Source organism: Orcinus orca, chromosome 10 (genome assembly GCF_937001465.1).
Source record: "Orcinus orca chromosome 10, mOrcOrc1.1, whole genome shotgun sequence".
Lineage (NCBI taxonomy): Eukaryota > Metazoa > Chordata > Mammalia > Artiodactyla > Delphinidae > Orcinus > Orcinus orca.
The window spans coordinates 5,067,087-5,079,164 of NC_064568.1; the positions used below are offsets into that span (position 1 = coordinate 5,067,087).

General features: G+C 37.2%; 1 protein-coding gene across 9 annotated transcripts in view; it reads right to left on the reverse strand.

The window, feature by feature from the left end:
- LOC101272154 (peroxisome proliferator-activated receptor gamma) overlaps positions 1-12,078 on the reverse strand; it is a 221,340-nt gene that overhangs the window by 186,650 nt on the left and 22,612 nt on the right. For all 9 annotated transcript variants that reach the window (XR_007479746.1, XR_007479747.1, XR_007479748.1 and 6 more), the window contains exon 2: positions 10,479-10,552. The gene's annotated coding sequence lies outside the window, so the exon portion shown is untranslated. The remainder of the gene's footprint in view (positions 1-10,478; positions 10,553-12,078) is intronic.

Here is a 12,078-nt window from a genome sequence, read left to right on the forward strand (position 1 = left end):
CAACATTGTAAATCAAGTACACTTCAATTAAAAATAAATAACTGGGTTTCCCTGGTGGCGCAGTAGTTAAGAATCCGCCTGGCAATGCAGGGGACACAGGTTTGAGCCCTGGTCCGGGAAGATCCCACGTGCCACGGAGCAACTAAGCCCGTTCACCACAACTACTGAGCCTGTGCTCTAGAGCCGGCGAGCCACAACTACTGTAGCTCACGCACTTAGAGCCCGTGCTCCGCAACAAGAGAAGCCACCGCAATGAGAAGCCCGCGCGCAGCAACGAAGACCCAATGCGGCCAAAAATAAATAAATAAATTGAATTTAATTAAAAAAAATTCTTTAATAAATAAGTGACTAAATAGGGGACTTCCCTCGTGGTCCAGTGGTTAAGACTCCGCACTCCCAACACAGGGGGCCTGGGTTCGATCCCTGATCCCTGATCCCTGATGGGAGAACTAAGATCCCACAAGCCGTGTGGCACGGCCAAAAAATTAAATAAATAAATAGGAAAAAATAAGTAAATTAAAAAAAAAAATCTTTGTCTGACACCTTTTTCCTTTACCCTTCTTCTGGTCTCCACTGTGACACTAACCTCCAAACTTGGTGGAAGCAGTCTTTTCTCACAGGGTCTGCCTCTTCTTAATGTCTTTTCTGAGGCCTCAGCCCTGTACTACCTCCTCCTTGATTTGCACTCTTCCCTCCCTTCCTTGATTCAGCTTTTCTAGGAGAGCTGTCCTATTGGCTGCCCCAGTCCTCAGTGGCCTAAAATCACTCCCTCCATTCATACACCACCAATTACCTTCTAACCTCCCCAAATACCCATTCCTCCCACTGTACTTAGCCTATAATCTTAAACAATGATCTCCTCCTTGCAGCTGTTAATGGAATTACTCCTTTTTTCATTCTTCTTGACAGTTCACTGTCATTTTACAATATTTCAGTAAAAAAAAATACGTGAGCTTGGGAGTCAGAAGGATCTCAGTTTAAATTATATTCCTCCTGGCACTGGCAGTATGCCCTTAGACACGTTATTTCACCTGCTAAACTTCACTTTATTCATCTGTAAAATGGGGGTAATCATAATTCCTATGCGACAGGGTTGCTTTGAGGATGAAATAAGATTGTATACCTGAAGTTGCTCACCCAATGCCCGGTCCATAGGAGGCACTAAGGGTTGTGTTTTTTTCCTCTCCTTCAAGCTCTCCTTGTTTGGCAGTGATGACCCGATCTACTCTTGCCACTCTCTCATCTTCCCCTTTTGAACTTGACCTGTGTGCTGCTTCCTGAGAAGCATTCTTCACTCTATGCTCATGACACCCAAAACCACGTGTCTCGTTCTGGCCTCCGAAACGAGGTTCAGTCCCGAATCTTCACCTCTCTCTAGGGCCTACTGAGATACTCCACCTTCACTTCAAATTCAGCAAGTCTGATATCAACCTCATCTTTCTTCCCCCAAACAGAGTCCCTCTCCCATATTTCTTCCACCTCTCTATACATCAGCCTGGAGTTCATTTTTGGCTCTTCTTTTTCTTTCATCCTCTTTATTTTTTATTCACTCACCAAATCTTACATTATCAAAATATCTCTTTCACTTGTCCCATCCAAACGGAGCTTCTATCACACCACTTCCCTCTCCCCAAATCTTCAAGTTCCCCAATGCCTCCTAGACGAAGTCCAAGTTCCTCGCTCTAGCCTTTGTATCCTGCCAAGCTCAGCCCTTTTCCTCTCTTACGTGAACCTCCCACTGACTCTAGAGTACAGTGTGCCCCCGACATCCTGAGATTCCTGCCCCATGATGCTCCTCGTGTTTAAAATTTCCAGCTCTTCCTTCTCATGTTTCCGCATCCACACTTTCGGGGTTCAGCTCAGGTGCAAGCACTTCGTGAAACAACCACTGACTATTCCAGCTCTGCAGATGTGCTTTCTTCTATGAATTTGCACTATATGTTTTCCCTCAAACACACATCACCCCAGCTCTGTGATTTAATTCTTTCATGTGGTCTGTGTTGGTATTGCCCTTGAAACGAGACTGTGAGGGAGGAATGGCCTAATTCCACTTTGTCTAGAACAGGGCTGGATATAGAAAAGCAGCTTGGAAATACTTGTTTAATAAACAACATATACAAATAGGAACCGCAACAACAATAAAACCTCCGTACGAATAACGGTTGTAGCCCTTTACCTGACTTAGCAGCCCTGCTTCAAATGCTATAGAAGATTGAAAGGCCATAACAAGTCTGTGAGCTGAATATTCCTCATCCCTGAATTACATAGGCAAAAAGTAGCTGATAAGGTATCTATGTGCTTTTATGGACTCATTTTCAACATCTGCAAAAAAATTAAAAAATGAAAGGCGGAAGAGGAGTTGAGGAAGAAGGAGAAGGAGGGGGAGGGGGGGAGACGGAGAGGAGAAGCAGCAGCGGCAGTCCCCACCTATGCAGAAGTTAAATCTACAGAATTGTAAAATACATATTATATCACAGAATTTTCTTACTTCAATTTTCCATCATGTTTTGCATCTCTCATTGGTAAATTTAAAAATAACATTTAGGCAAGAATGCTAATAGCATTATGCTTAATTAGCAGACATAAAAGTATATCTGAATCATTTAATGTTAATTACATTATAATTGTAACACTTGCATAATCCTTGCTAGGAACTGTTTTAAGTGCTAGGGACACCCAGAAGATAGTCTCTGTCTTCAAGAAGCTCACTCCAGGGACTTCCCTGGTCGTGCAGTGGTTAGGAATCCGCCTGCCAATGCAGGGGACACGGGTTCGAGCCCTGGTCTGGGAAGATCCCACACGCCGCAGAGCAACTAAGTCCGTGCACCACAACTACCGAGCCTGCGAGCCACAACGACTGAGCCCGCGTGCCACAATTAATGAAGCCCGCGTGCCTAGAGCCTGTGCTCCGCGACAAGAGAAGCCACCGCAATGAGAAGCCCACGCACCACAAAGAGTAGCCCCCGCTCACCACAACTAGAGAAATGCCGCACGCAGCAATGAAGACCCAACACAGCCAAAAATAAATAAATAAAATAAATAAGTTTATATTAAAAAAAAACAAAATAAGACTAAATTAAGAGAAAGATTAAAAAAAAAAGAAGAAGCTCACTCCATAAAACTAACTACAAAACCAACAATAATCCAATACGATAATTGGTGCATTCCAGGCATGAACCCAATGCTGTGAGAGGAACACTGATGAGCCATCTGGAGTGGCCGAGCCCTAATATCCATGATGCAAATGGAGGCAGTGAGACGGAGGGGGTAGGCTGAGGTAGACCACGAAGTCTGTAATGCTCCCAGGAAGGGGGGTGAAATGCAAACACTCTGTCTACTTGGAGGATGAAATGGAAATGGTGCATTGAGTCGGACAGACAATTTGCAATAACTCAGGTGAGGAATAAGGAAAACCTGAACTAAGACAACATCAATGGAAACTAAAAAGTTGGAAAAACAAATTTATAATAGCAGCAATCAGTAGGTTCACACATAAAGATTTTTTCCCCACTACAGCAGGGAGCAGAAGTGTTCAAAGAATTTATTCTCCTTAGACTCTTACTTGCTGTTGCTATCACTATTATTCCAAAGTCTGATGGATGAAAGGATGAGAATAGTTACTCCACATATTGAGAACACAAGTTGGCAACATTGTTAACTTTCACTCATGACTTAGGGTGAAAGTCAAGTCACCTCATCACATTCCAGCCACCACTCATCCCAGTTCTTAAAAGGATGTGAACTTAAAGGAAGTTAGTCTCCTTTGCGGGACTGCTTCCAATAAGCACTTTTTCTGTTGAATGTGGGAAAGGGTACAGATCTGTTACATTTCACCCTTTTCATGTAGGTGTATAAAATAAAATTTTAAAAATGAATTAGCACAATGAAAGAGCTTAATGCCTTTCCTGAACAAAGATATTACAGAGATATTGAATAGTTGCAGAGATTCTTTGAACATATGCCATATCACACAGATAAGCATTTTATTTCCTCATTTGGAAAAGATGAAAACTCAAGGCAATGATTATAGTAATATCTTAAAGATATACAGTACTATAAAAATTTTCTAAGCACTGTATATATTTAATCTTACTTGGTCCTTAACAGGTAAGGAAATTGAGGTCCAGAATATTTAAGCGATTGCCAATTAACAGAAAAGGACAGACTACAACCCAGGTGTCCTGATGTTCAGGTGTCAACTTTCAGGTGGCCTGGAAGCAGCAACTCTCTCTGGAATTAGGGTTCTTCCAAAGTATAACGGGAGGTCAGGGCTGGTAAAATCACTTTCTCTGTTTGTATATAATTATTATAATACTTCCTAAATAATACTCCTTATAGTTTCAGTGAAAGTAACAAAAAGCATTTTGTGGTTTATTATTCATGCTAGATTTCTCTGGATATTCAAAATGGATTACTAAAAAAAATTAGGTCTTGTCAATTGTACTCATTCTTCAGTGGTTATTTCTGTACACAAAAGTGCTCTCAATTTTATGATGCGATCTGGAAGAAGTTCAACAACACATTGTTAATACTCTACTGCTACAAAATAATTTTAAAGCTCCATGGGAATTTAGATTTGCACAAGTTATTAGGATGTGACCTTTCCCTTAGATTTCTTATTTTAGGATCAACTTAACATGGTATTTCCCCAGTGGGAACTGTTGTACTTCCTTCGCAGATAAGAAAAATAGCAATCACAAATTATAGTGAGTAAACTTAGGGAAACATATATTTCTGTGATGCAGATGAAACTGAAATCATAAAAGGGGGCCACACGACTTATTCCTTGGGTTTGAGAGGAAAGCCAAGTGGCTTGCTAACAAAAGAAAACAAGTCATGCCATTATGGTATTTCCCTGAAATTTATACCTAATTGTTTGTCCCAGCTACCAAGTCTTATGACTTTTAAAGATTATTAAAGATGTTTACGTCACTAAATTTCCTATGTCCTGTCTACTGGGAGTATAAAAGGTTAAAAATATCAAGTTTTTAATAATTTAAATGATTTCAGATCACAGGACCTGGACTGAAGGACAAGGAGTTCATAAGTGTGAAGAAAAAAAAAAATCAAAACAACAACTAGAATAACACAGAGATCACAGTTGCTTCACATTATGGTCCATGGAATAATAGTGGCCTCCAATGTTTGAGCTCTTACTATATGATACTGTGGCAGAATTTATGCACATTATTGGTAACATATGAGTTGCTGGGAGTATCCAAAGAATCGAGCATACTACAGCTAGGACTGCAGAGCTCATTATTGGCAATTTTTTTTAAAAAGGTAAACAAAATCATCGAAGGAGAGATTAGGAAGATGTACACTTTTCCTGCCAAAATCAATAATTTTACACACTGTTAGTTCATGAAAACATTAAAATTAAGAAATTACAAAAAGATTAAAAATTTTTTTTCTCTTATGAGAATGAAAGTGCGGTTATAAATGAAAATCAAGTAATCGCCAAAAGTAATTTTTTGTATCCTCTTCTATCAGACATTTGTACAGTAGGTTTTAATAAAAGTACTACTTGAGAACAAACACTGCTTTATTGAAATTATTACTCAAGAGTCTCAAATAATCAAACCCCTCCCCCACCATGCATTCTTCAGTTTAACAAACTGTTAATATCACAGAATTTCTTTTAAGCTTAATTTTTAGGAATGAACCCTCTACATTTTATAACAGTGACTCATGTTTTTAAGTAAAGATAGTACTCACTGTGATCGACTTACATGTTTTTCCAGAAGATATTTATTATACAGTTTAGACACAGCTAGGTTTTAAAATATTGCTTTTGAATGAAAAGATACTTTAGAAATCATTTATCACAACCCCTTAGTTTTATAGACAGTGAGGGTCAGGGATAGCTGTGTATTTACTTTCTCAAATATCACATACACATATTTAAAAATCTATGTATATGTATTAAGAACTGGAAGGCAACTTGTAGAAATTAAAATAGTTTCAATAAGGATGTTAAGATTATAGATAATTTTTTTGTTTAAAATGTTTATTGTTGTTTTTACGTTGCTTATTTGATAGCAAAAAATACAATACACTGCATTGTAGTTAAAAGCTGTAATCTCTATTTCATGTCATTAACTGTAACACTTAACCCCCAAATGAAAGTTCAGAATAAAAAGGAAAAACAAACACCCATAATCTTTTTTCTATTCATTGTACATTTTAACCATACGATTTTGCATTTTAAAATTTTCTCTTATCATTGTATCTTTATTCTAAAATTACTATGCACCTCAAATATTTAAACCGCAAATTATAAATATTTGATTGAAATAAATCCTTTAACAAAATTGATTTGTATCCTTCTCTCTGGATGTGCTACTTTGTTAAACCTTCATTTTTGCAAGCAATCATTCCTTTATAACAGCTAGCAACATGCAGACTTAAAGGCCATAGGGACCTGCAGCACAGGTTTTAAATTTGATTTAAATTTGGTATAGCCTCAAGAAATAATCTGCAATTTCATTGCAACCAAGTTGTTTTTTTCCTAACCCAAAACATAAACAACACCCCCATCACAATCCAAAAAACCAAAAACTACCCAAAACCCCATATTATGCTAATATCTAAACAACTGGTGAAAACTCCTCACTCTCCACCCTCATTCCGCTGTCAAACACACAGAGCCAGAGCTAAATGATAATAAATTTAAATGAACAGAAATCATTTAAACATACGCTTTGGAAATACGTTTTGGTTCATTTTGCTACTAATATATCCTCAAAGCAATGTGAAATGCCATAAAAATGAATAATGCAGGAGTAATATAGTTGCTCAAACCCTTTAACATAGAAACTCCTCTTAAAGCAATTTATCTGAAGAAAATGATTTTTTAAAAAGTGAAATACATGCATGAAGATATTCACTATATGTAACTGTGTAAGAATACACAGTAATTGTATAATAATAAAAAATTAGAAGCCACCTGAAAACTGGCTTAGTAAATTCTGTGATATCACTAATATGGACTACTGTGTTGCCAATATGACATCTGAAAGCCAGGTAAAAAGGAACAAAGACATGTAATCTAACAGTGAAAGAAGCAGAAATGCTACATACACTGTAACTGTTAGTAATTAAAACATGTATACAGGTCAACCAGAACTGAAACTATACAGAAGTTAGAATAGTAGTTTATGTGTGATTAAGTGTGGTCTTTTTATTTTAAAAGATATTTTCACAGCTTTTCAGTAACAAAAACGTCTTAAAAGAATTTAATGTAAAATGAAACAAACCCAAGGGCCCAAATTCAAAGTCATTTATCTTTAATGACTTTAATATTTTAGAACCCTATCTATGTTCCAGTCCTGCAGCCCTGAATTCATACATAGCAGCATAGCTAAGCAGAGAGTTTATTTACAGAGGGCAGGCCTGAACTCTGCATGTGAGCACATACAGAAAACGATAAAGATCGTCGTGTCCTATTAGTAATTTACAGAATTGTGATTTGCTCCACCCAGTACACCTATAATTGAATTCCTCAGCCATAAAATCATTGGGACCAAACAAGTTCAGATATCTTTTATCTAAGCCCTTTTTTCCTCCCTTACCATCAGTTAACATATTTCTTATGGGGCTTTTCTTCTTTTTATAGATTCATTTGTCTTAGTTATAAATTAACCCACAAGCAACTCTCCCAACCACCCAGCTCTACTGTTTCCTGTGTACCAGGTTCCTTTTCTACTTGCACTATTTATGATATAGGGGCCATTTAAACTGCCGGTTGGTAAATGATGTCCAGGAAATCATCTCTAGATTTTTAACAAAGATTCCTCCTAAGGAGAAATGCTCCCAAGCAGAGATTCTCCTCAGAGCTGGGCACCCTGGAAGGAAATGGAATGGAACTGCTGAAGACTTCTATTTCTTTTTCACTTCTTAAAATTGTGGTAAAAGAGACATTACATAAAAATTGACCATTTTAAGCATTTAAAAATGTACAGTTCTGTGGCATTAAGTACCTTCAGACTGCTGTGCATCCATCCAGAACTTTTTCATCTTCCCAAACTGAAACTACGTTCCCTTGAAACACTAACTCCCCATCCCCCACTCCTCCCAGCTCCTGGTCACCACCACCTTACTTGCTGTCTCTATGAATCTGACTATTTTAGATGCCACTTCTGTTTTTTCTTGTTTCGCCTAAAGTGTGTGAACTAGTGTAGTTTCCAAAATTGGTTGAACACATAAGAGAGTTGCCGGCAAAAACCCTTCAGGGAAGAACTCTTAAGACTTAGCATTTTGTTTTTCATGCGCAAACGCTTGAATTCAGACCAAACACTCATTTCCAGACGCCAAAGTACATAATTGCCCCTTACTTGGTCTTTCAAGAGTTTGGTCTTTTGACTTATCTCTTTTTTTTAAAGTTAAACTGATTTTCAAATCAAACTTAATACAGCTATTGATTTCCTTTAAGAATCAAAGTTCCCTTAGTACTGCTTATATTCACAGAATTTCCCAGACATTTTACCTAAAAACAGCATGACCTTCTCTCATCTTCACCATTCAAATACAAGGCTACTAATTCTAAGTGCTTGTTCAAACGTTGTCCTGGGTAAAGAAGACTGGTGGACCAAGAGATCATGAATGAAATCTAAAGACTTGGTTTGAACACTGAAATCACACCCTGACCGTCACCAACTAAAAATTTTGCTCAGAGGTGCTCTGTGAGGACTCAGAGCCTAGTGGGTTTTTTTCCCCACTCACAGGTTTTCTGGGGGCTGGAAGTGAGTGGCTGGAGAACTAAGTGGAGAGCAAACCTGTGGAGGTGAGGATGGCTCTGTGTATGGACAGGATTAAGAAACAGCTCAAGGAGTATCCTTTATGAGAAGAATGTTCTAAGGTTGGCAAACAAACAGAAACTCACTCTAAAAATCAGTAAAAGTCTAACGAGAATGATTACTGAGTGACTCCAATGTAACTTTTAAAGAACTTTTCATCTTGAAATAATTTGAGGTTTACAGAAAAGTTGCAAAGATACTGGAGACAATTCCCACGTCACTTTCACCGGGCTTCCTACTGTTAACATTTTACAACCACAGCCCAATGAGGAAAACTAATAAATGAAAATTGGCACACTACTATAAACGGCTTTATCTGGATTTCACCAGTTTTTCCACTCATGCCCTTTCTCAGTTCCAGGACCCAATCCAGGATCCCATATTGCATTTTGTTGCCATTGCTCCTCATCTCCTCTAGTTCCGCAGTCTTTTCTTTTCCTTTTGTTTGTTTTTTTTTAAAGTGGCTTTAGTGAGGTATAGTTGACATACAGAAAAGTGCACATATTTAATGTATAGTTCCCCAGATTTTTCTTGTCTTCCATGCCCTTGACGCTGTTGAAGAATGCTGGTGAGGTATTTTGTAGAATGTCTCTCTATTTAGATTGGCCTAACATTTTCTCATGATGCAACTGTCGTTATGAATGTTTGGGAAGAATACTGAAGACCTGATGTGCCCTTTTTGGGGGTATATAAGCTCAATATGTCTTAGTACTGTAGATATTAACCTATTAACCTGGATCACTTGGTTAAAGTGGTGTCTGCCAGGATTCTTCTGCTTAAACTTACTACTTTTCTCTTTGTAACTAATAAATATTTAAAGGGAGATGCTTGGAGGTTCTGTCCATATTCTGCTCCTCCTTTCACCTTCTAATCTGAGTATTCATCAGTGGGTCCTGCCTGTAGCAGTAACTGCTGCTGAGGTTCTCTGATGGCAATTTTCCATCTCCCTTATTCCTTTAACATTTACTAATTTAAATTCTTCTGTAAGGAAAAGTTCTCCTCCTTCAATTTATTCATTCAGTCATTTATTTATATCAGTATGGAATCATGTAAACATATATTTTATTTGGGGGGTTGTAATCCAGTGCTATAGTTTTTTAAAATTTTTTTTATATTTATCAAATATATCTGATATTATATATATTTATATCTATCAAATTATTTATATTTATCAAATTATTCCAGCTTTGGCCATTGGGAGCTGGAATAATTTGAACAATAAAATAAATAACTATAGTACTGGATTTTAATTCCCCAAATAAAGTATATAGGCATGGGCATTGGATAAATTAAGCTACTTTCTCCTTTGTGACCTGGGATTAGAGTTGCATGGCCTACAGAGAATCAGGAAAGATATTTTAATTTTTCTCTCAATTCAATTACAAGTAACACATGAACCTAATATAATGTACTTGTACTGAGACTTATTTCTAAGGATTTGTGTTATTTCTCAACCCCTAGGTTTGTTTTGTTTTGTCTATCTTCGTTTTGTCTTAGACAAATACGTTACTGTGCTTCCCTTCCACTGACTGGTAAATTATACAGTAGAAAGTATTCTGATAGTCAAAATAAAAGCTCTCTAAGAAATTTTACAATAAAATACTATGAAGCATTTGCATGTTCTTTAAAAAAAACCTTTCTAAATACAAATTTAGTACAATAAATTCTGAGTTTACCTACCGTTAAAGGGCAACTCTTGTTTAAGGAAATGGCCTTCTTGTATGTCTGTGGCTTCGAGTTGGCTTCTTTCAAATCTGAACAATTAAAAAGAAAAAAGATTTTTAATATACACACATATTCAAAATTCTTAGACAACCTAGGATACCAAAATGTACAAGCACAAATGAATGTATTTTCTCTGTTGGATTTCATCATGACTGTTTGCTGTCCCTGAGCTTAGAATGCTTTGTATTCTCTAGAAGCAACCAACAGACTGACTTGTACATCATTCAGGGCTGGAGAATCTTCCTGAAGAGACATGGATTAGATCCATTTTGCCTACTCTCCTGTTCTGTCACTGATCATGAGTCAGGGTCCTTTGTCTCATCCATCTTTTATGTCAAATTAATGAAGACACCTACGTTGGGCAGACTTAAGAAAAACTAGATTTTAAAAGGGTTAGTAACGTCAAGAGATAGAGGACTGATAAAATTTATACACAGCAAAGATTACATTTATGAAAATATACTCCTTCTAGAGGGCACATGGCTGTTAAGCCTAAGGTAAAAGCGTCACAACCATTTAGGGACAGGAGATACAGCACATTTCACGGGGACCAGATTTTTAAAGGAAGATGCAGAGAGCAGATTATCTGAGTAACTATGTCAAAGGTCTAAGGATGTGTATCCTTGGCTCCTACGAAGGGCTCAGGGATCCTAGAATAGCTGTACATTTCGTAAAGACAAAACAGTACCCAGGGCCAAAGGCTTATCATCAGGGCCTTCAAAGTCCCAACATCCAGACCCAACATTCTGCACAGTCTAACCTACCCAAAATTCTAATTTTTTTTCTTTTTTAATGCTGCACCTTTCCACTTGGAATTTGCAAAACCTATTCTATTACCCAATGCATGGGTACCGTAGTGGATCATGAATATAAAATGTTTTCCCATTTTGTTATTTCTACTTTGAAAGAATATAAACTACAGCCCAATGTATTTTGTTTGATTCTTTGTTTCACTCACACTGTTTAGTACTGTTGTTTGGAAACTGAAAACCTCCTAATGAACTCAACAATACGGTAACAATTTTGTTTTCATAATGGGGCATATTCTTCTATAGAAAGAGCTAGCTTGTCAGGGTTTTAGACCTGTCTGCTTTGCTTTTTGACTGCTCATCTGTATCACAGCAGTTTACTCTCCATGTGAAACAAACACTCTTTCATTTGTTAGTCAAAAATGAAAGGAGTACCCACATCAAACCTGTCCATTACATATAACATGCATAGCGCATGAGAAACAACTTTATAATGGATTACTATTTAGACTTTTTTCACCTTTAAGTCAACAAAAAAGTGCTTAAATATGTGAAAACAAAAGGAAAGAGTATTAATAAAGAAAAATTTGAGCAAAATCTCTATCTGAAAAATTAAATAATGTTGACTACAGGGTAAGATTAAGCCATACTAGCTTTTCTTGACACTCATTCCAATTTCTCTTTGAAATACATATGAATTCACTAAGAAATGTATTCTCTTTGAATACATATGAATTCTCTTTCAGCAAGAAAGAGACAAGATAAAGTTAAGATTTCTGGAAACTGCTATGTATTCCTAGCTTGTA